The sequence below is a fragment of the Sminthopsis crassicaudata genome, chromosome 2 (genome assembly GCF_048593235.1).
Source record: "Sminthopsis crassicaudata isolate SCR6 chromosome 2, ASM4859323v1, whole genome shotgun sequence".
Lineage (NCBI taxonomy): Eukaryota > Metazoa > Chordata > Mammalia > Dasyuromorphia > Dasyuridae > Sminthopsis > Sminthopsis crassicaudata.
The window spans coordinates 630,838,876-630,854,414 of NC_133618.1; positions in this window are offsets into that span (position 1 = coordinate 630,838,876).

A 15,539-nucleotide genomic window follows, 5' to 3' on the forward strand; every position below is an offset into this window, starting at 1 on the left:
CAAAGACCCAGCCATGAGGGGCTCTGAGCCCGACCCCATGCCCTCCTGGCCTGCTGGGCTCGGCGACCGGCTTGAAGGCCCCAAGGACTCTGGATACCCATCCGAAAACACTCCCCCATTCCCGAGGAATGGGGCAGGTGTCCAAAGTTGATCTTACCTGTAGAACTTAGACCTGGGGAGGGATATTTGAGAAACAAAACCTGTCAACTTAAAAGAGAAGGAGCTGAGAGCAAGAGTCGTGCCCAGGGTCACCAAGGTCATCTAGAGACGAGTTTCGAACCCGGATTCTCTGATACCAAATGCAGTGCTCTTTCCACTAGGAGGAATGGGCAGCTGTTGTGGCTCAAGGATGAGGAGAAAGAACCACAGGGTCCTAGGGGGTCTTAGACATCATCAGTCAAGACTCTTCGATTTTCTTTTTGGGGAAACTGAGTCCCAGAGAGGTTAAAATGATGTCCAAGATCCTAGGGACAAAACTGGGACTTTCGGGCACTGTCTCCAAACTCAGACTGTTTTGGTTCCTCCCTCTAGATCGTGCTGATTGTTTGGAAGGACTTTGCTCCTCAGAAGGCAGCTCCCAAGTATTTGTGCCTGAAGATGAGAGTCTCCCATCACTCTGTGCTCCCCTCCAATTGCCCCACAGTGTTTTCAAACCCTGGGACTCAGAGCTGGAAGTGACCTTAGAGATCATTTGGCCCAATCGTGTCATTCTGTAGAGAAACTGAGGCCCAGGGAAGTTAAGGTCACCCAGATAGTGAGAAAAGAGCAGAGTTCAGGTTCCAGTCCAGAGCTTTTCCCCCTGTACACTTCCCCAGTGACAGAGATTCCTTTCCCAAAGAAGTAAAGTGTTTGTCTAGCACAACACTTGACATTTCCCTATCACTTTAAAGTGGACAAAACATCATCCTGTTTGATTCTTATAAAGTCCTGAGAGAAAGGTATTGAAGGTATTACTATACCCATTTTACAGAAGAGTAAACCAAGGTTCTGAGAGGGTTTAGTGACTTTTCTGTGCTCATTTAACTGACAAGTGTCAATTAGGACTTGAACCCTGATCTTTCCTGACGTCAAGCCTAGATCTCTTTCCACAGCATCAAGCACCTTCTTTATCCAGTGAGAACCCAGGGGACCAAAATGCAAGTAACCCTGGGAGGGAGGGGAGCTGTTTCTCCCTTTCCAGTCACCTGAATGAGAGCAGGTCAGATAAGGAAGCCTGTAAGCAGAAAAATTCAGTTCCATTTAACAAATGCTTAGTAAGTATTGAAGCACCTGAGCTAGGCCTTGAAGGAAGGGAAAGATTTCAGTCAGCAAGATATAAAAGAACCTGATCTATCCGTGGGAGACCAGTCTGCACAAGGCAATAAGAGATGAGAGAACACTTTATAAAGTTAGTTGGTTTAAGGAGCAAAAGATAAGCTGGGTTCAGATTGCGTTAGGTCTTGAATGTCAGGATTAGAGAGTTTTTAGTTGATCTTTTGGGCAATCAGCAGCTGCTGATATTTTCTGACCAGAGAAATGGTATCGCTGGGAGGAATGGGGTTTGGGTCAGAGATCAGTTTGTCTCAGGACCAAGCCATGTGAATGGATAGAAAGGGACAAATGTAAGATGTAGAATAGATGGGTCTTGGCAACTGATTGAAAGTAGGGCATGAGGGAGATGACGTTTCAAAAATGTTGCTAAGATTTCAAATCTGGGAGCCATCCACAGAAAGGAAATAATTCTTTGATTGGCGAATGGCTAAACAAATTGTGGTATGTATATGTAAAGGAAGGTTTTAAGAAATTCTGTGCTTTTAGGAACAATGAATATGATAAATTCAGAGAAGAATTGAAATTTTTATATAAATAGATACAAATAGAACTTAAGCAGAACCAGGAAAATAAAATATATAATAAGTACAATCTTGTCCCCATTCTCTCATGGGTCTCCCAAAGAAGTCTTACCTGATATACTAGAGGTCTTCCTCTAAAGTATCTGACATTTTAGAAACAGCCAGGCTGACCAGCTATTATAAAAATAATGGGTAGCAGCACAAACTAAGGTTTGCAAAATGATTTACAAATATTATTTAAAGGACCCACATATACAAAAATATGCATGGCAGTTCTTTTTGTGGTGGCAAAGAACTGGAAATTGAAGGGATGACTATCAATTGGAGAATTATTGAATACATCAAGACATATGAATGTAATGGAATATTATTGTCCTATAAGAAATTATGAACAGACTGATTTCAGAAAAACCTGGAAAAATTTACATGGGCTGATGCTGAATGAAGTGAGCAGAAGCAGGATAACATTGTATATCTTAACAGCAACATTGTGGGAAACTTCATTCTCCTCAGCAGTGCCATGATAAAAGCCAACTCCAAAAGACACATGATGGAAAATGCTATCCACATCCAGAGAAAGAATTATGGAGTCTGAAAGTCAAAGTAGATTACTTTCACTTTTTTGTTTTTTTCTTTTTTGTGATTTTTCCCTTTTGTTCTAATGTGTTTGCATGATTTCATATAAGTAATGAATATAATATTTCTTGCCTTTTCAATGGATGGGGAAGGAACAGATGGGAGAGAGAAAATTTGGAATGGAAAGTATTTTAAATGAGTGTTAAAAATAAATATAAGTATCTCAAAAATTACCTTGATTGTTCTTTTTTTGGTTTTACATTGCATAAGTTTCCCATTATATTGATTCCCCCATAACCTTCCAAGAAATTATTTCTTATTATAAAAAAGAAAAAAGAAGTGGGTAAAAGTTTAAGAAAATTAACCAATATTTTGAAAGCCTGCTATGATATGCCATGCTTTATATCCATGATCTTCCACATCTGCCTTGGAGCAAAGGAAATGTTTTCTCATATCTTTTCTTGTATCCAAGATTAGTTATTATAATTTTACGTATTTATAATTTTGCAGTATTCAGTTTAGAGTGCTTTGTTGTTGGTCTTCTGTCCACAGTATCTAGAATAGGGTTTTGCTTAATAAAAATTTTTAGGGTCCTAGAATCATAGATTTAGAGCTGAGAAGGACCTTAGAAATAAGTCATCTCCTTAAATCAACTGTTGCTGAGTGAAATGAGCAGAACCAGAAGATCACTATACACTTCAACAACAATACTGTATGAAGATATATTCTGATGGAAGTGGAAATCTTCAACATAAAGAAGATCCAACTCACTTCCAGCTGATCAATGATGGACAGAAATAACTACACCCAGAGAAGGAACACTGGGAAATGAATGCAAATTGTTAGCACTACTGTCTATCTACCCAGGTTACTTATACCTTCGGAAGCTAATACTTAACATGCAACAAGAAAATGGTATTTACACACATGTATTGTATCTAGGTTATATTGTAACACATGTAAAATGTATGGGATTACCTGTCATCGGGGGAGGGAGTGGAGTGAGGGAGGAGATAATTTGGAAAAATGAATAAAAAAAAAAAGAAATAAGCCATCTCCAATAGTTCAGTTTTACATACAGTCATCTTTTTGTTCTTTATATACTGAAATATTCCTAATAAGGTTTGTTAAATTCATAAGAGAAAAAAGAAAAAAAAATTAAAGAATCTTGGAAGTCATGATGTACCTGGTGCCCAGAGGAGTTATTCAATTAATCCAAGGTTGACCTCTGAAGAAAATACAAGTAGAATAGAATAGCAAACAGAAAGGAATATACAGTTTTTCTCAGCTATACAAAATACCTTCAAAAAAATTGATCATGTATTAGGGTATGAAAACTTCACCATCAAGTGCAGAAAAGCAGAAATATTAGATGCTTCCTTTCCCAATCATAATGCAACAAAATATATATTCAAGATAGGGTAATGGAATTATGAATTCACTTTGCAAATTGAATGACCAAAATGCCCATCCTTTTGACCCAGAAATTCTACTAGAAATCTCAGATATATATATATATATAAAAATATATATATATATTTATATCTCAAAGGGGTCTTCATTAAAAAGAAGGGACTCATATGAATCAAAAGAATTATAGTAGAACTTTCTGTGATAGCAAAAAACTATAAACAAAGGGGACTAATTTGGGCATAGTTAAGCAAATAGTGACATATGAAAATAATAGAGCACTTCTTGTGCCATAAGAAACAAGGAATGTGGTGGGGGAGGAGCTTTGCAACAAATTTCTTCAAGAAAAATTTCATTTCTAAATATATAATTTGAAGGATTTATTCTTCAATTGACAAATGGTCAAAAGATATGATCAGCTTTCAAAGAAAGAAATCCAAGCTATTAATTGTAAAGAAATGTAGGATCACAAAGCTTCTTAAAACTGTGGTTTGCAAACCCATATGGGATCATGCAGCTGAATGTGGGGGTCACAAAATTATGATTTATTATCAGTAAATGTTTACTTTACTGATATAGGTATGTATATTTATATACCTATATAGTCAGAGTTCTGTAAACATTTAGTGAGCAAAAAGGGATCATGAGTGGGAAAAGTTTAAAAAGCCCTGAGATAGAACAACTCTGAGATTTCATTTCACATCCACTAGATCAGCAGAGTTGATTCTCAAAAAGTAAAGTAACATGTTGGGAAGGGCTATAGGAAAAAAGGCACAGGTATTCTTGGTGGATTTGTAGTTTGGTTGAACCATTCTGGAAAACAATTTGGAATTACTTCCCAATAGTTATGAAATTGTGACCCAGAGATACCATTTCAAGGTCTATATATCAAAGATATCTCAAAGAAAGGGGGAAAGGATTCATATGTACAAAAGTATTTATAGCATCACTTTTTATAGTGTCAAAGAATTGGAAACAAAGAGGATGCCCATCAATTAGGAAAAGGCTGAACATACAGTAATGTGTGAATGTAATAGAATACTGTTGTGCTGATGAAGGAAATGATTTTAGAGAAACCTGGGGAGGCTGAAGCAGACTCAAGTGAGCAAAACCAGAATAATTGCTATGACAACAGTTTAAGGATTCTAATTATCTCATTGATCAACCATAATTTCAGAGGACTTGTGATGAAATAGTATATCTACTTTTTGAAAGAGAGGTGATACTCAGAGTGCATATTGTGACATACACATTTTGAAATATATTACACTGAAATGAGTTGTGACATATATTTTGAAATATATTGAAACATTTTATAAACATAATGAGACTTTAAAAAACATAACCATTGCAGGAATTAATTTGGTTTGAATTTGCTTATTTAAAAGGTTTCTTTCTTTCTTTCTTTCTTTCTTTCTTTCTTTCTTTCTTTCTTTCTTTCTTTCTTTCTTTCTTTCTTTCTTTCTTTCTTTCTTTCTGTCTTTCTTTTTTTTAAGGATGGGGAGCTAGGAAGGAGAGAAAATAAATTTTGGTTAATTGAAAACTATAATGAATTTAAAGACATTAAATGTGTCATATTTTTCCTAATTTTTTTTTGCTGAGGCAATTGGGGTTAAGTGACTTACCCAGGGTCACACAGATAGGCAGCATTGTGTCGGAGGTCAAATTTGAACTCAAGTCCTCCTGACTTCAGGGCTGATGCTCTATCCACTACACTACCTAGTTGGCCCTCAACATGTCATATTTTTCAACGTTAGTCATCTTTTTTTTTTTTTTAGATTTTTTTCTCTTCATTTTATATTTTCTTCTTTTCATATACTTTAAACAAATTTATGCTATATCTAAACAAAATATATCAATACAAATTTGTTTTAAAATATTCTTATACCAAATTTTCTTTTCAGTCATTTCCCCGTTCATAGGCACCTCACTTATTTTCAGTTCTTTGCAACTACAAAATGCTTTTTATCTCCCATTAGATCATTAGCTCTTTGATGGCAGGGACTGACGGTTGCTTTTCTTTGTATTGTCAGCACTTAGCACAGTAGGTGCTTAATCAATGTTCACCGACAAAATGAATCACTCCAATCAAACAATACCTGCTTCTTTATGTTCCAGTAAACTTTGATTTCAACTTCCATTACTCCTTGCTCTAAATTGTCCCCTAGAACAAAGTCATTCACTCCATTCCTCAGCTGTTCCCATTTTTTCTCCAGGAATGATAGAACTCTTTCTTTCCTCCTACCCACAATGCTCTGTAACTTTCCCTTCTCCCACACCCACACATCTTGGTCCGAAGTAGTAGGATTTGTCTCCTTATTCAAATGGAAGTTCCTTGAGAAGAGAGGGCTGCCTTGCTTTTTTATTTTTTGTTTCATTCATTTATTTCAGACTCCCTGTAAATACTTCCTATAAATGACATCAGTCTTTGAATATTATTGAGAATTCTTTTCCTAGACTAGAAAAAATCTAAATCAATCAAAGAGAGATCAAGAAAATATTTTTTTAAGGTGATGTGGAAGTCAAAAATGTGGCCTGAGTCCCACCTGCTCTTTCCACCCAGTGTTTGGGTTAAGGCTTCACACAAGAGGATGAAGATGGGCACTTGGGGGCTGCAACCATTTCTTTCCTTAGCCGGATAATTTAGCACTCTCAACTCTGAGGGAGCTGAAGGTCTGGCACAGCACCAGAGCCCAGAGGGGCAGGGGAGGCGAGCCACAGAATTGTTTTGCCCTCACCAAGGGAGCCACGTGCCTGCCAATTAATTCATTATCATGATGGACTGCTCTGAGACGCCTCCGTGATTGTTTTATAGAATTGCTTTGGGGCCCAAGAACTGAAAAAGTGAATTTCCCCAGTCATACAACTTGGAACGGCCAGAATCAGTCTTTGCAGTTTGGATGTTTGATCTTAATCCGGGGGTTCTTTTACATAGGAAGAAAGTTGAGATCCTTATCTTCTGATTCCTAGAGCTTTTGGTCAAGGAGCCCATCCTTGTCGAATGTCATGGGAAAATGGCTTGCAAAGTCGGGCAGGGGACCTGTGAGATGCTGAGGGATGTAGGGAAAGCTCACTTCAAGTCACCAAAAAGTCACCAAAGTCAAGTTCACCAAACAGAAAATTTTAAACAGGGAATTATAAAGATTTAAAAAAGAAAGAGAAAGTCCCTGAGCTGAGCCTGGAAGGAAAAAGATTTCAGCATATGCAGAAGGGAAGGGAGATCAGAGGTCTAAAGCCAGAATGTAGTAATCCCATAAATGTTATTCAGTGCCTGTTATGTGCCAGACAGTGGGCTAAGTGCTGGGGAGACAATGAATAAAATCAGGGGCAGACCCTGCCTTTAAGGAGTTTACAATCCAAAGAGGGAGAAACACATAAAAGGAGGAAAGGAGACATAAATGAGGAGGGATGAGAATGGCAGAGTAGTGAGACTGTCATGGAAACAGCCAATTTTGTGTCCGCATTGTAAGAATCTATGACACTCCTTGGTGTGGAGAAGGTTTGGATTGCTGGATCACTACCTCCTGGGATGGGAGGGGGAGGACAGTGCCCTAATGCTTGCCCTTCTGTAGTAGCCTGAGCATCCATTCCCATGATGGGTGATCAAGACCCATGATGGATGATCACCGAGACTCATGATGGGAATGGATGCTCAGGCTTCTGCACACCTCTTGTTTGTTGTGCTTTATTGGACTGACCTCCATTGGAGATGTGAGTGATGGGACACAGAGGAAGCTGCTGGGGATACTGAGGCTCAGAAAGTGGGGTTTGGCTTGTTCAAGCCAGAACGAGGCACACTGTCCACCAGGGCTCTGAGGTAGCTCGTTGCTCACAGGGACTGAAGGACAGATTTTAGCTAAGAAAAAAGCAAGAAGGCAGCCTCTCTAAGGATGGAGAAGGGAGAGGGAGGGAGGAAAAAGGCGGGCAGGGGCCAGAGTAGTTTTCCTTTGTCCCAACAGGAACTTGAAGCACTCTGGGAGGGCATGGAGCTGAATTCTAACACTGAATGTTGAAGCTGAGGAGCTGGATAGGACCTTGGAGGTCATTGAGTCTCACCTACTTCTGAATAGGAAACTTCTCTACAACAATCCCGACAATGAAAAACTTTTGGGAAGAATCAAAAGGTCATTTAGAGTCAAAGGGTCCTTTGAAGTCTAGTCAAATGGATTCCTTTTATTGTTGAAGAAATAAGTGAGTAAAGTTTCTAAGTCCCACAGGAAGGAAGTGTCAGGAGGATTCCCTTCCACTCACTTCCTCCTTGCATCCCACATTTAAATAGTTGGGGACTTTTTTTCTTACTCAAAGCTGAAATTTGCCCTCTTTAACAGTCTCCCTTTGCTCTTTGCTTTATGGTCCAGAACAAGCTGGATTCCTTCTGCTTCCAACTGTTAAAAATCTTCTACAAGAAAATGGCAATCAAGGGGTAGCTAGATGGTGGAGTGGATAGAGCACCAGTCCTGAATTCAGGAGAACCTAAGTTCAAATCCGGCCTCAGACACTTAACACGCCCTAGTTGTGTGACCTTGGGCAAGTCACTTAATTCCAATTGCCTCAGCAGAAAAAAAAAAAAAAAAAAAAAAGATAATTATGTCCCCTTCTTCCGTCCCTTCCTCCCTTCTCTTCTCCAAGATAAGCCTTCCAGATCTTTCTAAACATCTTCCTAAAACTGTCAAACTTCTCATCAGTGTGAACATCCCCTCTTGGGGATTTTCAGCTTGCCAAGCTTCTTCCTGAACTCCAGAACTGAACATAAAGTACTGTAGAATGGTCTGACCAATGCTAAGTGCAGCAAGATGACCCTGTCCCCAGGCCTGTCCACTCAGCCTTTCTTCACAAAGACTATAATCGCGTTAGTTTTCTTGGCTGGCATTCTTCTGTTAACATATTGAGGGGATGCTTCTCTAAAACCTCAGACTCTTTCATGGAGTATTTTCTAGTCAAGCACGTGAGCTCATATATGCTTAGACCAACTATCAACCCTTCATGGTGCTTTAAACATCTCCTTGGTCAGCCGCCTGGTGGAGCATCATTGGACTTGTAGCCACACACTGACAGTACCGGAAGATGACTCAAACCCTGCTAAGTTTGTAGTCAAACATCTTGGCATTGGAAAGGCTGGAATTCAAATCACAGGATCTGGAGCCAGTTATTACATGCAGCTTTGCTATTATTGTTGCACTTGCCTTTCCTTGCTGTTCATATTAAGGAGAATCCAGAGAATTTGGGGTTCTGACTGAAGCAGTGGGTCCTCCGATCTAGTTAGATTTTTATATTTATTGATATGTAGCTTCCCAAGTGATTTAAATCAGTCATTCTTAAGCTTTTGCCTTCTGAACCTGTTTGACAATCAGATGAAATTATGGGCTTCTTTTCAGAAGAGTGGTTTTAAATAGTTGGAGGAAATGCTAGATCTCAATTAAAAGTTAATAAAAATAAAGATGTAAATTTTTCCCATTCAAGTTCACAGAGCTCCTGAAATCTACCCACAAACCCTTTCTATATACTCTTTGAGGAAATGTTGGGTTTTGGTAACTAGCATTTAACTAGAATTGACTGGAGTTAAGAGGATTTTCTAACCCCAAGTCAGACAAATTCTTGGTATAAGGACTTTGAACCTGCTGGCAGAAAAAAGTATGTTCAAAAGACAGATTGAGTGATGTCAAGTTCTAATTAGCTGATATAATTAGTACATTCAAAAGGTTCAAAGCCTCTGGCACTAAGACTCCAGGAGCCATCATCAGCCCTCCCTCTTTATGGAAAGCCAATTCATACTCATCAGACAGGTGGGTTGTGAAGTCCATTTTTTAAAATTAGAAGCTAAATCTAGACTCTGGTTAAAAATTAATTTTAAAATAGTATATATCTATTTCATTCTCTCCTATGTAAGGATTAACATATTTCCTTTTTATTTTAAATAGAATTTTATTTTTCCAAATACGGGTAGAGAGAGTTTTCAACATTCATTATTTTATTATAGCTTTTTATATACAAAACATATGCATGGATAATTTTTCAACATTGACCCTTGCAAAAACTTCTGTTTCAATTTTTCCCTTCATTCCCTCCAGCCCCTCCCCTAGATAGCAGGTAGTCCCATACATCTTAAATATGTTAAAGTATATGTTAAATTCAATATATGTATACATATTTATATAGTTATCTTGTTGCATAAGAAAGATTAGATTTAGAAAGAAGGTAAAAATAACCTGAGAAGAAAAAACAAAAATGCAAGCAAACAATAACAGAAAGAGTGGAAATGTTATGTTGTGATCCATACTCAGTTCCCAGAGTTCTTTCGCTGGGTGTAGTTGGTTCTGTTCATCACTGATCAATTGGAATTGATTTGGATCCTCTTATTGTTGAAAAGAGCCACACCCATCAGAATTGATCATCATATATTGTTTCAACATTCAATTTTGTAAGACTTTGTGTTCTTCCCTCCCTTCCCTTCTTCCCCCTTCCCAAGATAGCAAGTAATCTAATATAGATTAAATATGAAATTCTTTTAAACATATTTTTTCATTTATCAGAAAAATCAGACTAAAAGGGAAAAACCATGAGAAAGAAATAAGCAATCAAATAAAAATGTAAAAATACTTCTATCCATATTCAGGCTCCATAGTTCTCTTTCTGGGTACAGATGGCACTTTCCATCTCAACTCTATTGGAATTGCCTTGAATCATTACTTTGTTAAGAAGAGACAACTCCATTACAGTTGATTATCACATAATCTTGTTGTTATTGTGTACAATATTCTTTTAGAGCTGCTTCTATCACTAAGCTTCAGTTCATGTACGTTTTTCCAGACTTTTCTGAAATCAGCCTGTTCATCATTACTTATGGAACAATAATATTCCATAACATTCACATACCATAACTTATTCAGCCATTCTCCAACAGATAGACATCCACTCAATTTCCAGTTCCTTGCCACTACAAAAAGGGCTGCTACAAATATTTTTGCACATACAGGTCCCTTTCCCTTCTTTAAGATCTCTTTGGGATTCAGACCCAGTAGAAACACTGCTGGATCAAAGGGTATACATACACAAATTGATAACCCTTTGGGCATAGTTCCAAATTGTTCTCCAGAATGGTTGGATCAGTTCAAAATTCCAGCAATAATGCATTAGGGTCCCAGTTTTCCCACATTCTCTCTAATATTTATCATTTTCTTTTCCTTTCATCTTAGCCAATCTGAGAGGTATGGGGTGGTACCTCAGAATTGTTTTAATTTGCATTTCTAATCAATAGTGATTTAGAGCATTTTTTTTTATATGACTAGAAATGGTTTTAATTCTTCACCTGAAAATTGTTCATATCTTTTGACCATTTATCAATGAGTAATGATTTGTATTCTCATAAATTTGAGTCAGTTCTTAATATATTATAGAAATGAGGCCCTTATCAGGAATACTGGCTGTAAACATTTCTTCTCAGTTTCTGCTTTTTTTCTAATCTTGGCTGCATTGGCTTTGTTTGTGCAAAAAAAAAAATTTAAATTTAATGTAGTCAAAATTATCCATTGTGTATTTTATAATGTTCCCTATTTCCTCTTTGGCCATAAATTCTTCCCTTCTTCAAAGATCTGACAGGTAGACTATCTTTTGCTCTCCTAATTTGCTTATAGTATCAACCTTTATTTCTAAATCATGAACCCATTTCGACCTAATCTTGGTATAGGGTGTTACATGTTGGTCAAGGCCTAGTTTCTGCTATACTAATTTCTAATTTTCCAAGCATTTTTTTTAAATAGTGAGTTCCCAGAAGTTGGTGTATCAAACACTATACTATAATCACTGACTATTATATCATGTGTATCCCAGCTATTCCACTGACCTACTACTATATTTCTTAGCCAGTACCAAATGGTTTTGATGATAGCCACTTTATAACATAGTTTTAAGTCTGGTATGGCTAGGCCACCTTCTTTCACATTTCTTTTTTCATCAATTCCCTTGATATTCTTGACCTTTTGTTCTTTATATGAATTTTGTCATTGTTTTTTCTAGCTCTATAAAGTATTTTTTGGCAGTTTGATTGATATGGCACAGAATAAGTAGATTAATTTAGTTAGAATTGTCATTTTTATTATATTAGTTCTCCTTACCCATGAGCACTTGATATTTTTTTAATTGCTATTTTCCAAGATAGATCTAACTTTATCTGTGTGAAAAGTATTTTGTCATTATGTTCATTTAATTCCTGTGATTGTCTTGACAGGTAGATTCCCAAATATTTTAGATTATCTACAGTTATTTTAAATGGGGATTTTTTTCTTTCTATCTCTTGCTGTTGGGCTTTGTTGGTAACAATTAGAAATGCTGATGATTTATGTGGATTTATTTTATATTCTCCAACTTTGTTGAAGTTGTTAATTATTTCTAGTGGTTTTTAATTGATTCTCTAGGATCTCTAAATATATTCCATCATATCATTTGCAAAGAATGATAGCTTTGTTTCTTCATTACTTACTCTAATTCCTTCAATATCTTTTCTTCTCTTACTCTTAAAGCTAGCATTTCCAGTAAAATATTGACTAATAGCGATGATAATGGGCAATCTTGTTTCACCCCTGATCTTATTGGGAATACTTCTAGCTTATCCCAATTACATATAATGCTTGCTGATGGTTTTAAACAAATGTTACTTATCATTTTAAAGAAAACTCCATTTACTGAAGTTTTACATTTTTTTCAAATTTTTTTCTGAATCTATTTAGATAATCATATAATTTCTGTCAGTTTTGTTATTGATATGGTCAATTTTTCTAATAGTTTTTCTGATACAGAATCTGAAGGACTAACATCTTAAAGAATCTAACTTATTGGAAATCTAGTAAAGCTTATGGTCCCCTTTTAGAATAATGTTTTTAAATAACTGGAAGAAAGGCTAGGTCTCAATTAAAAATTAATAAAAATAAAAAAATGTAATTGCAGTAGTGAGAATAGCCCAGGAAGGAGGGAGAGAAATAGGAAGGAGTAGAAATATGAGATAATGCCTCTTCTAGAGTAGTGTTCATGTAATACCTTGTGGACAATAGGTGTGGCAGAGAGGAGTGTGGGAAGAAGGCTCAGGAAAAAATATGATATTATCTGAAGACATCAGTGGTCTTATGGTGTTACAAATTTGAGTTGCCATGTCCTACCTGTGCCTTTGTGAAATGTGTTTCCTCCTATACCCCTCCACACTTATATGCTGACCTCATTGTTCCACATCTTGCTTGTCCGTGAATGGGATTAATTTTTGGCAGACATGGACAGAATCCTGCAAGAGGGACGGGAATGGCTGTGATCTGAAAGGAACAGTTACATTGATGAGATCTCAGATTCATTTGAATATTGAGTGCCTTAGGTTTATGAGGTGGAATATTCCATAGCTACTTTTCTTCCTATTTTATTGAAATAAATGTTTTTTGCTTTGAACTAATTACATCCTCTGGCTCATCCATGGAAACAAGCACATTGCTGTATCTATTCTCCACAAGCTATGCTTTAGAACCAGAGTTAAATCTTGTCCTCAGATTCCTAAATTCAGTGTACTCTTTCTATAGTATGCTGATTTCACTTGAGGGTTGAAGGCTTTATATATACCTTTAACTGTCCAATGCCTTCAATTCTGCTACCGGAGTGGGGCACCCCAAATCTGGGTTTACTCCTCTGTAAAATGAGACAATCATCTCTAATATCTGTCATCAATTGCTGAGGCAACTGGGTTAAGTGACTTGCTCAGCTACACAGCTAACTACTGGGCATATATCCCAAGGAAATACTAAAGAGGAGAAAGGGACCTGTATGTGACAAAATGTTTGTGGGAGCCCTTTTTGTAGTGGCTAGAAGCTGGAAAATGAATGGATGTCCATCAATTGGAGAATGGTTGGGTAAATTATGGTATATGAATGTTATGGAATATTCTTGTTCTGTAAGAAATGACCAACAGGAGGAATACAGAGAGGCCTGGAGAGAATTATATCAACTGATGCTGAGTGAAACGAGCAGAACCAGAAGATCATTGTACACTTCAACAATGATACTGTACGAGGATGTATTCTGATGGAAGTGGAAATCTTCAACATAAAGAAGAGCTAATCCAATTCCAAGTGATCAATGATGGACAGAATCAGCTACACCCAGAAAAGGAACACTGGGAAATCAGTGTAAACTGTGAGCGTTTTTTGTTTTTCTCCCCAGATTATTTTTACCTTCCGAATCCAATTCTTCCTTTGCAACAACAACAACAAAATTTGGTTCTGCACATATATATTGTACCTAGGATATACTATAACATATTTAACATTTTTGGGACTGCCTGCCATCTAGGGGAGGGGGTAGAGGGAAGGAGGGGAAAAATTCGGAACAGGAGTGCAAGGGATACTGTAAAAAATTACCTATGCATAAGTACTGTCAAAAAATGTTATAATTATAAAATTAATTTTTTTTAAAAAAGAGTTACACAGCTAGGAAGTGTTAAGTGTCTGAGACCAGATTTGAACTGAGGTCCTCCTGACTTCAGGGCTGGTGCTCTACCTAGCTGCCCCAAGATACCTTTTCTGTAGTAAATTATTAGAATCCTTTACTCCAGGGTTCTGGAGTGAAGTTCATAGAAAATAACTCCAAATTGCCAAACTCAGTGATCTGTGGTGATGGGGGCAGAGTATAGATGGAGAACAGACATCCACAGGCTAAGCCCAGAATTTCTCTCCACCAGCTCTCATGCTGTTACTGCAAGAGGACACTGGAGTCTGCCTGGAAGAAATTGGGAAGGATCTGTAGTTAGTGGCCCTAGCAATTGACTCAGGACAAACATTTTAGTCAAGAATAGCTCTCGCATTCTATCCTCAGCTCACAAATCCTCTGGAGTATGAGAAGACTGGATTGGAGAAGTCCTAACCTCTGTCTGTTTTCAGCGACTGTAACACTTACTGACCATATAATCATAGGCAAGTCACTAATACCTCAGCTTCCTCATCTGGAAAATGCATATGATAACATGGGCTACAAAGAACTTTCCTTCTAGGACTGTTTTAAGGAATGTGCTTTGTGAACCTTAAAGTGCCATAGAACTTATTATTGTTATTGATGTAGTTCAGGAGAGGGACAAATTTGGTATGGGTAGGATAGGTAGGAAAGGCTTCTTAGAACAGGTGGGAACTAAGTGAACCTTGAAGGAGTGGCTGGATTTAAATGATTGCACATCAAGTGGGAGGCCCTGAGAGCAGGAAGAGCATGGGGCTGAAGCTTTTGGTGATGGAGGTAAGTTGGAGGTAAAAAATCAACAAAAAACTTTTACTGTGTTTAGTGACGGGATTATAAAGTCTGAAATGAAATAGTGTCCTCATTCCTCAAGGAATTTCTATTTCCTCCTTCCCCTCAATTTATTTATTTATATATTTTAATTTAATTATATTTTATTTTTTCTAATCACATTTAAAGACAATTATCAATACTCATTTTTCGAAACATTTTGAGTTCCAAATTTTTCTCTCTCGCGCTTTTTCCTCTCCCCTTCCCAAGATGGCAAGCAATCTGATACAAGTTATATTGTGCAACCATATAAATTGTATTTCTGTATTAGTTGTGTTGTGAAAAAAGAAACAGAAAAAAGAAAACAAATATATATGTGTGTATCTTTATATATACAAAATATGCACATATATGTATATATGCAAAATATAATTTACTTAAAGCTAATGGCAGGGATGGGAAGTGAGATGTATTAGT